Source organism: Nuphar pumila, chromosome 8, assembly GCF_984573655.1.
Source record: "Nuphar pumila chromosome 8, dmNupPumi1.hap1.1, whole genome shotgun sequence".
Taxonomy (NCBI): Eukaryota; Viridiplantae; Streptophyta; class Magnoliopsida; order Nymphaeales; family Nymphaeaceae; genus Nuphar; species Nuphar pumila.
The window spans coordinates 47,067,685-47,082,568 of NC_143256.1; positions in this window are offsets into that span (position 1 = coordinate 47,067,685).

Genomic DNA, 14,884 nt, shown 5'->3' on the forward strand with positions numbered 1-14,884 from the left:
TACTTTAGCACTGCTTGTACTTCTATTTAACTTTGTACTTTATTGATTAGTTGCTGCTCTGTTTCAGTTGTTGCACTGCTACTTACTTGTAGTTTTACAGTCTTCTAGCACGAGCACTTACCTGACACTTGCACATGTATCTGTCACTTTACCTGTTGCATGATATGTGCCTTTCCTTGATAAAATGGATATACAATGTTGTTGTTCTTCACTAACTCGCAAGAGTTTTGACCCCGTTTTATGGGGATACAGGTGATGAGTAGGCGCAGTGGCGATGCGACGGTGTACGGTTGGAGACTTGAGACCCACACTTAGCTGCAGATCTTGGTCCTTGTCTTGTTTTGGGGTTTGAGGAGAGTTTTTCTCTCATTTTGGGAGAGACTCGTTGTATGGGTGTTTTCAGTCTCATTTGGTAAAACTCTGATATTATATGTATTTGGAATGGACATGTGGTTTATATCTTTTACTATGCCCCGCTCAGACTTGCGGCCTTTGCTTACCCCTTTGCATTTCCGCTATCGGTTTAAAACTCTTACAAAAAAAAATTTGCTCAAAAACCAAAGGTTTTTACAAGGTCGGGGTTTGGGGCGTCACAACAGCAGCCCAGAAGGGAAAGTTTGTCAAGTCGCAGCCAGTTCAGCCAATGCCAAGGCCTGAAGCAAAGCAGTAAATAAAATCAAAGCACGATGGCTGGAGTTATGACAGAGAGTTTACCGCTCTGGAGCAATCCTGGGAAGATGTCCTAGAATACATGCTGTCGAAGGGGATGGTCAAACTCCCTAAGGTGGTTGATCCACCAACTGTTATGGGCAAATGGATGAAAAAATTCGGCAAATTCTATCAAACTATGGGACATGACACAGTGTAAGGTCCATGATTTAATTTTGAGGTAACATTACGCGAATGGTGTTGTGATCGAGAATTCTTGTTGAATTTGCAATTTTCGTATTTAAGCCTGCATGGAGATACGAGTCAAAATCACGTAAGTTTACATTAAATAGCAATTGAGAAAAATCTATAACGAATTAACCTCAGAAATTTTTAGGGCAAGTTTATAATACGTATATTTTGATTATCCCCAAATTTGAAGTCTGAACGACGAAAAAAACCCGTCAGTGCATGTGATTTACGGGACATCGCTTAGAGACTTAGCGAGGGCCTAAACGAGACCCATTTCGTTCATAACGGAGATTTCTTCGCTTGGGTAGCTTTGAAATGCTATTTACATTATATATATTAAATAAAAAATAAATATACATGATGGAAAATATTTATAATTCGTTTACTAATAAAATTGATATCAAAATTTGGTTTCTTTTGTTGGTCAAAGGTCGACCAAGGCCATGGTTGTCCATTTAGGATGGCCTTGGGACGACCTTGGCCATGAAACCAGCTGGTCACGTTGACCAGCTGGATGGGTGGCAGTCTTGTAAGAGACTAAAAACAAACTTCAAGGGAGGGCCACGATTGGCCCTACCAAAATCAAATCAAATCAATTTTTTTTTTAATAATAACATATCATAAAAAGGTGGGAGAAGGAATGCATGGCATAGAGGGGGTCGACTTCTCTCCTTGAGAAGTGCGTGGGCTTTGAAAGCCTCTTGCCTTGGGATTCAAGGAAATCCCAAGGGCTCTTCCCAATGTGGAAGAGCCATAATGAGGCTGGACTTGCCTCATTGGATGCATGGGGCGGCAGCCCCATGGCATTCTTGTGATTTTTGAGAGGATTTTCAAATCCTCCATGGTGTGTGGTGGAGCTGGGCGGCAGTGTGAATTCGTGACCCACTCCCAGCCCCAGATCTTGGAGGGTGAATCTCCACCCTCCATCTCAACTAACCCCTTTATAAGCCCATTTGAAAAAACGAGAACCCCCAAAGGGGGCGATTTTTCTAGACACACTCTCTCTCTCTCTCCCATATCTTCTCTTCTCTTCTCCCCAACCATGGAGTGTACCTCCACCATTTTCGTTGGAGAAACCCTCGCAGTCGTGACTTCCATTTCCACTTCCAAGCTCCGAAGGTGAAGACTCAACCCATTTTTTTTATGTCGTTTTAGTACACCATGAAACCGAGGAGGCATGGCATCTATGTATGCATGCTCCATTGGTGGATTAGCTGGATAAGTTTCCATTTGACCCCATGTTTTCATTTACATTCGATGGCTTGTGTTGTTTCCCATGCTGCTGCATTCTTTTTTTTAGTCGTGAGCTTTGCTGAAACTCTTTTTTTATATTTTTTGTTTGCTTCTTGCTGGCGCTTCTCTCTCTCTAGTTGCTAGGTATAGTGGCTGGATCTGGAACATGTTGATTCTGCTGGGTACACTCTGGACTAAGCTGGGCTCATCCACAGGTACCCAGTCCTTTGGCACCTCCTGTAGAATGTTGGATGGCTAGCGGGTGGCGAACCACAACCACTCTTCTTTTTTGTGGTATTTTCGGTGTGCTGGGTTCAGACCCAGTCCCAAAGTGTTTGGGACTGGCACGTCAAGGGTGCCATGACCTAGGTCACGATGTGACTAGGGTCCCTATGGGAAAGGGGCCCAGGCCCCTTAGGGTTTTTGTTTTCGTTTGGAGTTTGGCGCGTCGGGTCACCCGGGGCCTTGGGCACCCGGGTTGGCCAAGTGTGGGGAACATGGGTCACAGACCCATGTGACTGGTCTGAACCAAGGGTTTAGACCAAAACTCTGTCAGGGCGCGAGGGTCCGGTCCCAGGGACTAGACCCCAGCCCCTCTCGTTTTGGCTCAGTACCGACCCCAAGGCAGCTGCCCTATGGCGAGCTGTTGCAGTGCTTCGCGGTTGGTCGCTGCACCACGTTGGAGAACGGTCTGAATTGTAAGACCCAATTTTTTTTTTGAAGAATTTACTGTTGCCTAGAGTTGATATATGTATGTTTTCATGTGTTATGATTGTAGCACGCAATTAAATAGAATTTGACTATGCTTTGTATTTCAGCTTTATGTGCGCGACCCAAAAATCGCGTAAGTACAGTATATGAGTAAGAAGAGACTAATTCTGGGCAAATTAACCTCTGAAAATTTAAGGGTAAGTTTATAATATATCTGTATAGTTTGTCCTCGAATTTGGGACCTATACGATGAAAAAACCTTGTCAGTGCATGTGAATTACGAGATTTGCTTAACAATAGCATGCGAGTCGTAACAAGCATATTTCTCGCAAACGAAGGGCAATTTCTTTAAGAAGCTTTGAATATTTTATGACAATTGAGAATATGAAAATAAGTATTTGAATTATTGAAGTTAAATTTCAGTTTAAAAGCATTAAATGAGCATTTTTTTTTATATTATGTAATTTTTTATTTTGGGTTTTGGATCTGGAGTTGGCTCAGATCCATGGACGTCCCAGCCCCATCATGCACCCCTCTAGGAGGACGTCCATGGCCATGGTGGACCAGCTGGTCAAGGGTTGACCAACTGGGTGGTGACATTCTTGTAAAAGAATGTATGGCTTGAAAAGGGAAGGCCTCTATTGGCCAAACCCTTGATTCAAGACCTCATGATGAGGCTTAGAGCTCATCATGAGGGGCGTGTTTTCCAAAGAGGAAAGGCATAGGGCTGCGCCCCATGGCCTTTTGGAAATTGTTTTGAAGCTTTTCAAATAGATAAAAATGATAAGCTGAAAAGGGTGGCAGCCTTGGGGCTCCCCTTGTAAATATCTCAAGTTTTAAATGCTTTTTCAAACCCTTTTGAATGGCGTTTTTGAAAGGAATTTAAAAGATTTCAAATAATGGCTTGTGAGTGGAAGTATGGGCGACTATGGGGGGGCGTGGAGCACTCCAGCCCTCCATCTTCCCTCATTTGATCCCAGCCGTCCAATTGTGAAACCCAATGTATTTAAGACTTTGGGAGGTAAAGAGAGAGAAAATGGTGGACAATTTTCTCTCCTCTCTTCCTTTTGAAATTCTACTAGAGGTGGGGGTGAATAGTGAAATTTGTTGCAGATCGATAATATAAAAAATATGACAATAAGGCACAACACAATAAACACAGAATTTATACTGGTTCAGCCGAGTTACTGACCTACATCCAGTCCTCAAGTAAAACACTTGAGCCTTTCACTATAAAATCCGAGTTATCAGATAAATAGTACAACACCCTTTTCCTCATAGGTCTACTTTTCTCAACAGAGAAGGGAAACACCCTCTTTCTCAGAGGTCTACTTCTCTCAACAGAGAAGGGAACACTCTCTTTCACAGAGGTCTACTTCTTTCAACAGAGAAGGGAAACACCCTCTTTCTCAAAGGTCTACTTCTCTCAATAGAGAAGGGATACAGTGAATAACAGAAAGTTACAATACTTCCTATATGTTATCATCGCAAAATTTTACTTTTGCAAATCAAACTGACCTTTGAAAAAGATTTTTGAAAATAACTCGCCTCCGTTTTAAAATGCGGGAAAATTCCAAAGAATGGGACTCGCCTGTCGGTACGAGGTTCAACCGTTCCTGCCGCCTTTAACAGGGGTAATTGAACCAAGGATCAATCTTACGCTCTACTCTATTCAACTTGTCTAAATCATATTCTAATTTCTAAATGCACATAGAATCAGACATGTGCTATGAATTTTCAGAAAATGCACATTTGAAAACATGATGTTTGCTTTGAATGATTGAAATATTTAGAAAATGTAAATCTTGGAAATGATATCACATGAGAAATCGTGAAATGGGATTTGAAATGTACTTCTGAGAGAAGTAAAAATCAATTTTGAGGAATCCTTGACATTTGGTGAAAATCGATTCTGAGAGACTTGGTTTCTCTGAATTCAAACTTTGAAATTGAAATTCTAACTTAGAAAATTTGAATTTGGAACTTGGGAAATACTTGAAATATTCTTTGAAATTCAATGCTTTTGGGAAAATCGATTTTGCTATAAGACTTAGGAGATTTTAAGGAATTCAATTTCCTTGACTTAGAATTTGAATTGGAATTGGCAAATGCATGAAATGAATGAATATGGATTTGAGGAATTGAGAAATATTTTTTTGTATTTTGAGAAATGCAGTGCATTTTGAAGTTAGCCTAAGAGTGTAGGCTGAATGTGGCTAATGTGAAGATCATAAATCTAGATATCCTTCATATTCTGACTATGGCCATAAATACGAATTCCACCAAGTTTATAAACTTCATAAAAGCTAGTGTATGTGCCATTCGTGTAGACCATGGTGAATTTGTAAAAATATGCATGAATCATCATCCATCACACATTAAAATTATAAAAATAAACTATATGCAATGCAACCTAAGCTAAGCAGAAAATGTAAATTCTTATTCCAAAGTTTAATTACAAGTTACATCACTATTGAAATTTAAATACATGAAAAAAATAAAGTCTTCAATGTACCTGCAAAACTAGAAAACTTTGTTAATGAAAATATGTTGGCTTTTCTAGATTTATCCAACAATATCAGGAAATTGTTGGATTTTGCTAGATATAAGCCTTTTCCTTGATTCCCATAAAAAAAAATGATAAAGTATGAAATAAAATTGAATAAATATGAAAGAGAAGATATGAAATTTCGAAATTGGGGTCAAAATGACCAAAATACCCCTAATAACAAGACTATGGCCTTGAAATTAGGGTTTTTAGAAAGATATTTTGATAAAATGCAAATTTTGAAATTTGAATGGAATAAACTCAAACCAAATATGCTATGACATGATTAAAAATATGAAATTAGGGTTAGGGATTTCGAAATTTAGGTCAAATGACCAAATTGCCCCCGATAGCAAGACTATGGCCTTGAAATCAGGGTTTTTAGAAATAGATTTTTTTGTAAAAACTTAGGTTTTATGCACTAAATGAAACCAAATGAGCATAAAATTAAACCTAAAGCATCCTAATATGATTATGAACATGATTAAATCCTAAAAATATATGCTCATGCACAAAAATCCAATAATATCACAAAAACTGTGATTTTAGCAGTGTTTTTGGATCTTTCAGGAACCCGGTTTTGAAATTTGCTAAATTCAGCCATCAAATGGATTCCAAAATCCATAAAAATTGGTACCTTCACTTGTTATAACCCTAATGTCGAATTGGAATTATAAAAATAAATTTTTTGACATTAAATTAATCCGAAAATTGCAGTAAACCCTAAAATATGCTATTTTTGACCTAATTCACCAACCAGTCTCAATCCAAGACCTGAACCAGGGATCAAATCTCCATGGAAATTTATGAAATTTTACAGAGACTAACTAAGAAAAAAAACAGAGATTTCCCAATTTACAAATCGGAAAAATCATCTCCGGTTAGGGAGAAACCCTTGCGGCAATCTGAGCTAAAATATATCACTCTTAACAGGGATTAAAACAGCTATTCCAGATTGAAAATACAGACATAAATAGTAATTCTAAACAAAAATCTCTGAAATTTTAGTGGTGAACAGTAGACAGAAAAATAATAATACTCACTTTTTACAGATCATGAATCGGATCTGTGGTTTGGGATTTATGACTAACACAAATCTGATTAGGGTTTTGGTAAACCCTAACGAGTTTTAAATTTAAAAACAGATTCTCTAAATAGGGAAAAATACTAAACTGTGATAAAAAAATCCAAAAATTTCACAGCCGACAGATCTACTCAATGTGAATCCATATCACTTTACAGATCTAAAATCGGATATAAGATGAGAGAAATATCATCACAGCAAGTTACCTTCTTGATTTTAACCACGATTTTAAAGCTTTAAAAACCCGATTTGATGTCTGATTTTTTTGACAAGGTTCCCGAGGTCCAAAACCTCTGATTTTTCTACAGTAACCCAATAACTCATTCATGCATCACATAAAAAATCAGAAATAAACAATGAGAACTTCAATCCGAAATAACATTATCTTTACTGTTCTAAATCTAAAACACACAGAAATTTAAGAAAATTGAAAAACCATGCATTAACTAATGTAAATAAATAAAATAAACCATAAAACAGTAAATAAAACTTATTTCTATGCTATAGAACGTAAAACAAACATGAATAAACCATGAAAATAAAATAAAAACAGGGAATCAATGGCTGGAATTTGATATCACCTTTAAAACATAGATTTAACCCATTAAAAAGGGTAAATCATATATTTTATTGGTTAATAATGTAAATAATCATATTAAAATCAATTCTAATGGATTAAAATCCCTGTAAATCACCCAAAACAGGGTTATATCACCATATTGGATCATTCTTGCTGATTCTTGATGGTTCTTGAGGTGAAACTATGGTTGATCTTCCATAAGGAGGGGTATCTAAGCCTAGATCTAGGTTTAAAACATTAAAATCATTAAATAAAATATGAAAAAGGCAAAGGAATTCATACCTTGGAGTTGCAGCAATGGAGGAAGGGCTGGAGAGGAGAGAGAAGCTCCAAGAATCCAAAGGAAAGCAAGTTGGAAAAATCGACCCCCCTATGGCTTTCTATTTATAAAAAAAAATTAGGTTAAAAATCAAATGTTTTAAAAAAATTGGACTCTTCTAAGGGGGGCGATTTTGGGATGTAAAGACTATCCTACCCCTAGCCTAAATTATCCTATTTAATACCTAATTAACCCCTAGACTCTCCTAAAAAATCCCCAAATGTAATGCCACTTGGCATTTTCTACATTTGGCTTTTTTAAAACACCTTTAAAAACCTTTAAAAACACTAGTTTTAAAAACTAAACTTCAAAATGGGTTTTCAAAATGATATTAACTCTTCTAAACCCCTAACACTAACCAAGACACTGACTAACCCTAGTCTAGCCCTGACTTACTCGAATATGGCGCCACCCCGAGTGGGCCCTACTTGAGTTTTTCAAAAAGCGATTTTAGAACTTGAAATTGAAGGAGTTTTCAAAAGATTTTCAAAAGTAATCTTAAAATTAGGATTTTTGAAATGGCATAGGGTTCTAACTGAATTAGAATTCCTCTGGATATGGTGCCAACTGAGTGGGCCCACATCGAATTTTGAAAATTTTGAAATACACACTGAAAATGGCTTTGAAAAGGGGTTAAAATCGATATTTGAAATTCAAGATCTTTGAAAATAGGGTCTCAAGAGAACTGGAACTCAGGGTTAGAGTTCTGAACTCTTAGGACTCTGAGATTTTAGATTTTAAAAGCCAAATGAAAGAATTTTCAAAAGATTTTATCAAGAAATGATGAAATAAGTCAGAAAATACAGTCAGGGTTAGACTCCTAACTCGACCGAACTCTAAAATAGAGTCCTGAACTAACTGGACTCTGTAAAATGACCTAAATTTTGAAAACAACCAAAAAAGACTGTAGATGGAAGTAAACAGACTTCAAAACAGATTTTTGACTGGATTTGGACTCTGGGACAGAGTCCTGATCGGACTGAAACTTTCAAAAATTTGAGAAATTTGATGAATAGAGAAATTCAGAAGCGACACCATCTCAATGGGCCTCATCTGTGAATTGAAATCGATTAAAATTTGAATTTGAAATGAATCCAGATTGTTTTCTGAGAAAATATTTCGAAATATAAAGTCCTGGGGTTGGAAAATGACAAAGTATTGAATAAAAACCCAGGTTTTGAAATTGATTTTGAAATAAAAGCTTTAAAATTCAAATCTGGATTGAATGTTTTGAAATAGGAGTGCTAGATCTCGAAAATGAAATGCAATGACATGCAATGCTATGCAGAATACATGCAATGACATGCAATGATCTGTAATGACACTGGATGAGGGTGAAAATTTGGGGTGTTTACAGATGCCCCTCTTTGCTGCTAAGCCGATTGAAAGCCGAGCTTAGTGGCAAAGAAAACACACCAAATTTGGATTATAAAAATGCCCCAGTTAGATGAATCTGACTGGGTACGAAAGAATTAGTTCAAGTGATGATGATAGATATGAAATGAAGAATAAGGAGAAAATTTTACTTCGAAAAGAAGTGAGATTCAGGTTTTGCCCTTAACCGGAATGGGATGGGAAATACCTCGTATGGAACGAAGCTCAGGCTTAACCCTTAACCTGACCGGGTTGAAAATGAAATACCTCATCAAGGGAGGCTCAGGTTTGTACCCTTGACCTGATTGGGTGGAAAATGGAATACCTCATCAAAGGAGGCCCAAGTTTATACCCTTAACCTGATTGGGCGGAAAATGAAATACCTCATCAAAGGAGGCTCAGGTTTATACCCTTATCCTGATCGGGCAGAAAATGGAATACCTCATCAAAGGAGGACCAGGTTTATACCCTTAACCTGATTGGGCAATGAAAATGAAATACCTCATCAAAGGAGGCTCAGGTTTATAACCTTATCCTGATTGGGCAGAAAATGAAATACCTCATCAAAGGAGGCTCAGGTTTATACCCTTATCCTGATCGGGCAGAAAATGAAATACCTCATCAAAGGAGGCCCAGGTTTGTACCCTTATCCTGATTGGGCAGAAAATGAAATACCTCATCAAAGGAGGCTCAGGTTTATACCCTTAACCTGATCGGGCAGAAAATGAAATACCTCATCAAAGGAGGCTCAGGTTTATACCCTTAACCTGATCGGCCAGAAAATGAAATACCTCATCAAAGGAGGCTCAGGTTTATACCCTTAACCTGATTGGGCAGAAAAATGGAATACCTCATCAAAGGAGGCTCAGGTTTATACCCTTAACCTGATTGGGCAGAAAGATGGAATACCTCATCAAAGGAGGCTCAGGTTTATACCCTTAACCTGATTGGGCAGAAAATGGAATACCTCATCAAATGAGTCTCAGGTTTATTCCCTTAACCTGATTGGGCAGAAAATGAAATACCTCATCAAATGAGGCTCAGGTTTATACCCTTATCCTGATCGGGCAGAAAATGGACGGAATCCTCGAAAGAAGAGACCGTGATGAAACCTTCGGATTTCCGCACAATGAATCCGATAGGGGTTTTGCAAAAGGAAGGAAATTGGGGTCCCTAAAGTTTGAAAAGGGATTGATTTTGGGTGCCTCATTGCTGAGACTAATTAACTTTTGAAATTGCCTTTTGCTGAAATTGGTGGCTTAACCTCAAGCCGAAATTGGACTGTCTATGGTGGGACAGTGGGGACACAGGGAAGTGTGCGAATCTGAGAGCCCGTGCGCTCAGATTATACCAATAGAAGGGAAGGAATCTTGAAAACTCCCGTTATCAAGTCCTTAAAAGGGATAACAACTGATGTCAGGATGCACCAAAGATGAACCTCAAGCTCTCGCTTTACGCCAGGATAGCTAGAAAATATTGTCAAAATGTTGAAAATTATTGTTGATTCAAAATAATTGAAAATAATGCACATTGTTTTGAAAGTATTCCCTCTTTTTTACCTGAAGTATTACCTCCGACTGGGCTTAACTCCGTAGAATCAAGATTCGAATTCAAATTGCTTGCGATTGACTTTCTTTCAAGGAAGCTATCAATTTCCTTGATATGGACGGAAAAGAAAGTATTCTTGATATTGCGAGAGCTATTGGTGAAAGAATATTGATAAAAGAATTTCACAAAATTAAAGAAGATTCTTGATAGATTTGGAAGTCTGATATCCTGGGATTCTTTTCTCATGATGATCTTTCTGCACTCTCTTTTTATCAGATTGGAGCTCTCTTGGATTTTTCGGGAATTACATCATCCTTCATTTTGGAGATGTCCTGACTTTTCTCTCTTTTTTTCCTTGGGAAGGGTACGTCACAAACTCCTTCATCTCAGAGATGTTCCGATCCTTCTTTTCTCTCAGGGATTATCTTGATAGTTATTGGCTTATTGGTTGGGAATCTCTTGATGATAGCTGGAATCAAATATCTTTTAGGGTTTGTCGGTAGGCTCATCACACTCGCCTTCATCTCGACGGTGATCTGAACTTTCCCTGGAAGAATCCGTCACAAACTTCATCATCTTGGAGATGATCCAAATCTTCTTTGGCCCCGGGGGTCGATTCGCTTAATTCGCCTTCATCTTGACGACAATTGAGAGATCCCTTTTGCAGATATTTAATTGCAGCTTAGGTGATTGAGGAGATATGAAAATTGAGTGGAATTTTCTGTATCACCCAGGATATTTTGACTGCTTTATTTTTCAAGAATGGTCTTTAAAAATGTGCCATTAACTGCGATCAATATCAATCACTCATGGCTTTGCAACAACATTGAATTCTCTTTGCTGGCCATATCGCGGATTTATTCTTTATCCTTTTGGTTGGCCAATAAAAAGATTTTGAACTTTGAATCCTTTTTCGCGAAAGCTTTGTCCTTTCGGAAGTAATACTGAGGGTATTTTGAGGTAATAATTTTGTGCAATAAAGATTTTTGAAATCAACAAATATTTAATGACAAATTGGCAAAACTTTCTTGAAATCCTTTTGTGAAAGCGAGCATTTGAAGCACAACGCAACACATCCATGACAAAAATTCTCTTCTCCTTTCCCCAAAGGAGAAGATTCAGAAATTAGAATTGGGAATTACTCCTCTCTTCCCTGAAGAGGAGGTGTTTGCAAAACGAACTTTCGAAGAAAAATTAAGCTTTCATCAAAACTTCCTAACATTAGGCTTCTCTTATGGAAAGGGGCCCGGAATTGGTGAGGTTGGTAAATTGGTCATGAAGGAACGAGTTCATCACACTCTCCCTGAAAAGAGGGTCCTTCATGATGAAATGGCCTAGTCTGGAATCATGGGGCCACAAGGAAAGCAAGTCTCCGTCGAGTCTCTCCCTATAACAAGGGTTCCTTGTGTGAAATTTGGAATTTTGTTTTGCAAACGGTTCACAAAGACACGAGTCCCTTCAAACTCTCCCCGAAAAGGGGCTAAGTGAACGAATTGGATAGCATGCGAAAAGAGCGAGCTCCCTCGAACTCTCCCTATAAAAAGGGTCTCTCGCAAGAGAAAATAATTGAAATTGGGTATTGGGTGACTCAAAAGGGTCAAATTTTGGAAATTGGAATTTTGAAATTTGATATTTGAAATTGGAAATTGGAAATTGGAAATTGGAAATTGGAAATTGAAAATTGAAAATTGATAATTGGAAATTGGAAATTGGAAATTGGAAATTGGAAATTTGGAAATTGATGTTCGGAAATTGGAAATTGATTGACCCGAAGGTCGAAATTGTGAATTGGTTTACTGAGAATGACATGGGTTCTGTAGGGATTCGACCTATGAACTATCTATTCCATAGGGATTTAACCTAAGGATCATAGTTTAAGAAGGAATGATTCCAACTTGTGAGCTTTGAATGGACCAGGTGCTAAACTGGGTTTTTGAGGGAAGATTCGAATCGGAATTCAACTCTTCAAGGAAAACTAGATGAATTGGATTTTGAAAGAGAATTCGAGTCGGAACTCGAATCTTCTAGACCAGTTCTGAATTGGATTTAGAAGAAGATTCAAGTCGGGACTCGGATCTTCTAGACCAACTCTGAAGGAAAGGAAAACTCGGATCGGAACCCGAATCTTTGAAGGAAAACTAGATCCATCGTGGAAGGAGAAGAAATTCAAGTCGGAACCCGAATCCCAAAGGCAAACTGGATCAACTAGAAGGAAAGAAGATTCGAGTCGGAACTCGAATCTCGAAGGAAAACTAAACCGGTTAGAAGGAAAGGAAATTCGAGTCGAAACTCGAATTCCGGAGGAAAACTAGGTTAACCAAAAGGAAAGAGGATTCGAGTCGGAACTCGAATCCCGCAGGAAAACTTAAACCGGTGTGGAAGGAAAGGAAATTCGAGTCGGAACTCGAATTCCGAAGGAAAACTAGGTTAACCAGAAGGAAAGAAGATTCGAGTCGAAACTCAAATCCCAAAGGCAAACTTAAACCGGTGTGGAAGGAAAGGAAATTCGAGTCGGAACTCGAATCCCAAAGGAAAACTAAATTAGTGGACACTGAATTTTAAAGTGTACCAGTGCAAACACCGGATTTTGAAAATATGCCAATACAAGCATTATGTTTCGAAAAATTACCAGTACGAATACCGGGTTTTGGAAGATTACCAGTACGAGTGTTAGATTTTGGAAGGTTACCAGTACGAGCACTGGATTTTAAAAGGTTATCAGTACGAGCGATGGATTTTAAATGGTTACCAGTACGAGCACTGGGTTTTGGAAATTTACCAGCACGAACACTGGATTTTTGAAAAATTACCAGCACAACACTGGATTCTGAAGAATTACTAATTGATTTTGACAGAAAATTTTCAGTCTTCACCCTCACGACGACTTGGACAACTGTTGGGGTCTCAGGATTTATCCCTTATCCTGAATGTGTAATCGATGCAAATGCAAATTGATGCAGATGAATGCGAATGAATGCATGCAAATGCAAATGAATGTAAATGGGTGCACATGCGTGCAAAATGAGAGATTTGTTTGATCCTGCCTGCATACAAGATATTTGTAGGTAAAAACAAAATTTCAAAAATGCCCCAGTGTAACTGGGAAAAGAATTTTGATTATTATTGAAGAAAATTTGGAAGAATTACAAAGAATAGGGAATTTTTCAAGTATAGAATTTTTTCAAATGTCGAGCATTGATGGGATCTGGTAATTCTATTCCATCAGCATTGATGAGCCGATATGAATTGCGAGGTAGTGCCTCTTTGACAACATAAGGACCTTCCCAATTTGGCGACCATTTGCCGCCCGGGCGATGCCTGAGGTAAGCTGTTGATCTGAGCACTAGATCATTGACCCAAAATTTTCTCTCAATGACAGATTTTGCATATTGTCGGGCTATCCTCTGGCGATAGGATTGAGCATGCTCTGCTGCTCTGAGCCTTCTTTCATCGAGCAAATCAAGTTGTACCAGTCGCTGTTGCTGATACTGATCAAGAGGTAATTCTAGAAGTGATGCAAATTTCAGAGCAGGTTTCTGAACATGTAGAGGCAGTACTACTTCAGTTCCGTAGACAAGTTCTGACGGAGTAGCATTCGTTGGAGTTCAAATGGTGGTTCTGTATGCCCATAATGCATCATGAATCTTTTCATGCCAGTCACGGCCCGTTTCTAAAGTTCGCTCCAGGATTCGAATCAGAATCTTGTTGGTGGCCTCTGCCTGACCATTCCCTTGAGGATAATAAGGAGCGGAAAAATGATGATGAATTTTGAATTTTGAGCAGAATGTCCTCATTCTTGAAATGACTGCCATTATCCGACACAATATCATGCGGTATACCGAAACGACAAAGGATATTCTTATGGATGAAAGAAACCACGTGTCGACCTTCTACTGTGCGTAGAGTGACTGCTTCTACCCATTTAGTAAAATATTCTGTTGCGGCCAGAAAATATTTATGACCATTGGAGGCTGAAGGAGTGATGGGGCCTACGACATCGAAAGCCCACATGGAAAATGGCCATGGCAAGACGACAGATTGCAAGTATGTCGTTGGCGCATGAATGGAAGGCGCATGCATCTGACATTGAACGCACTTCTTCACAAAACGATAGCAATCTTGTTGCATAGTTCTCCAATAATATTCTGCTTGGATGATTTGTTTGACGAGAGTCTGATAGCCAACATGACCACTGCAAATGCCTTCATGTGCTTCTTGCACAACTTCTTTGGCTTCTTCTTCGTCCAAACATCTGGAATACTCAGAACTGAATCCACGACGATAAAGGACGTCGGTAAGAATAAAATATCGAGCAGACATGCGTTGAATTGCTCGCTGCTCTCTCTTTGATAATTCTGGAGGAAATTCGCCAGTTTTAATGAAATTCTTGATATCATGATACCAGGGCTTCTTCTTTTGCTCAGCCTGGTTTATCCGCTCTACTGAGACGAAAGCAAGTTGATCAAGTCCACCAATTTCAAATGAGCGACAAGATTCTCCGTTCTTGAAAGACATGATGGATCCCAGATTGGCTAAACTGTCTGCAACTTGATTGAAATCTCTCTTGATATGAAAAAGTTGGAATTC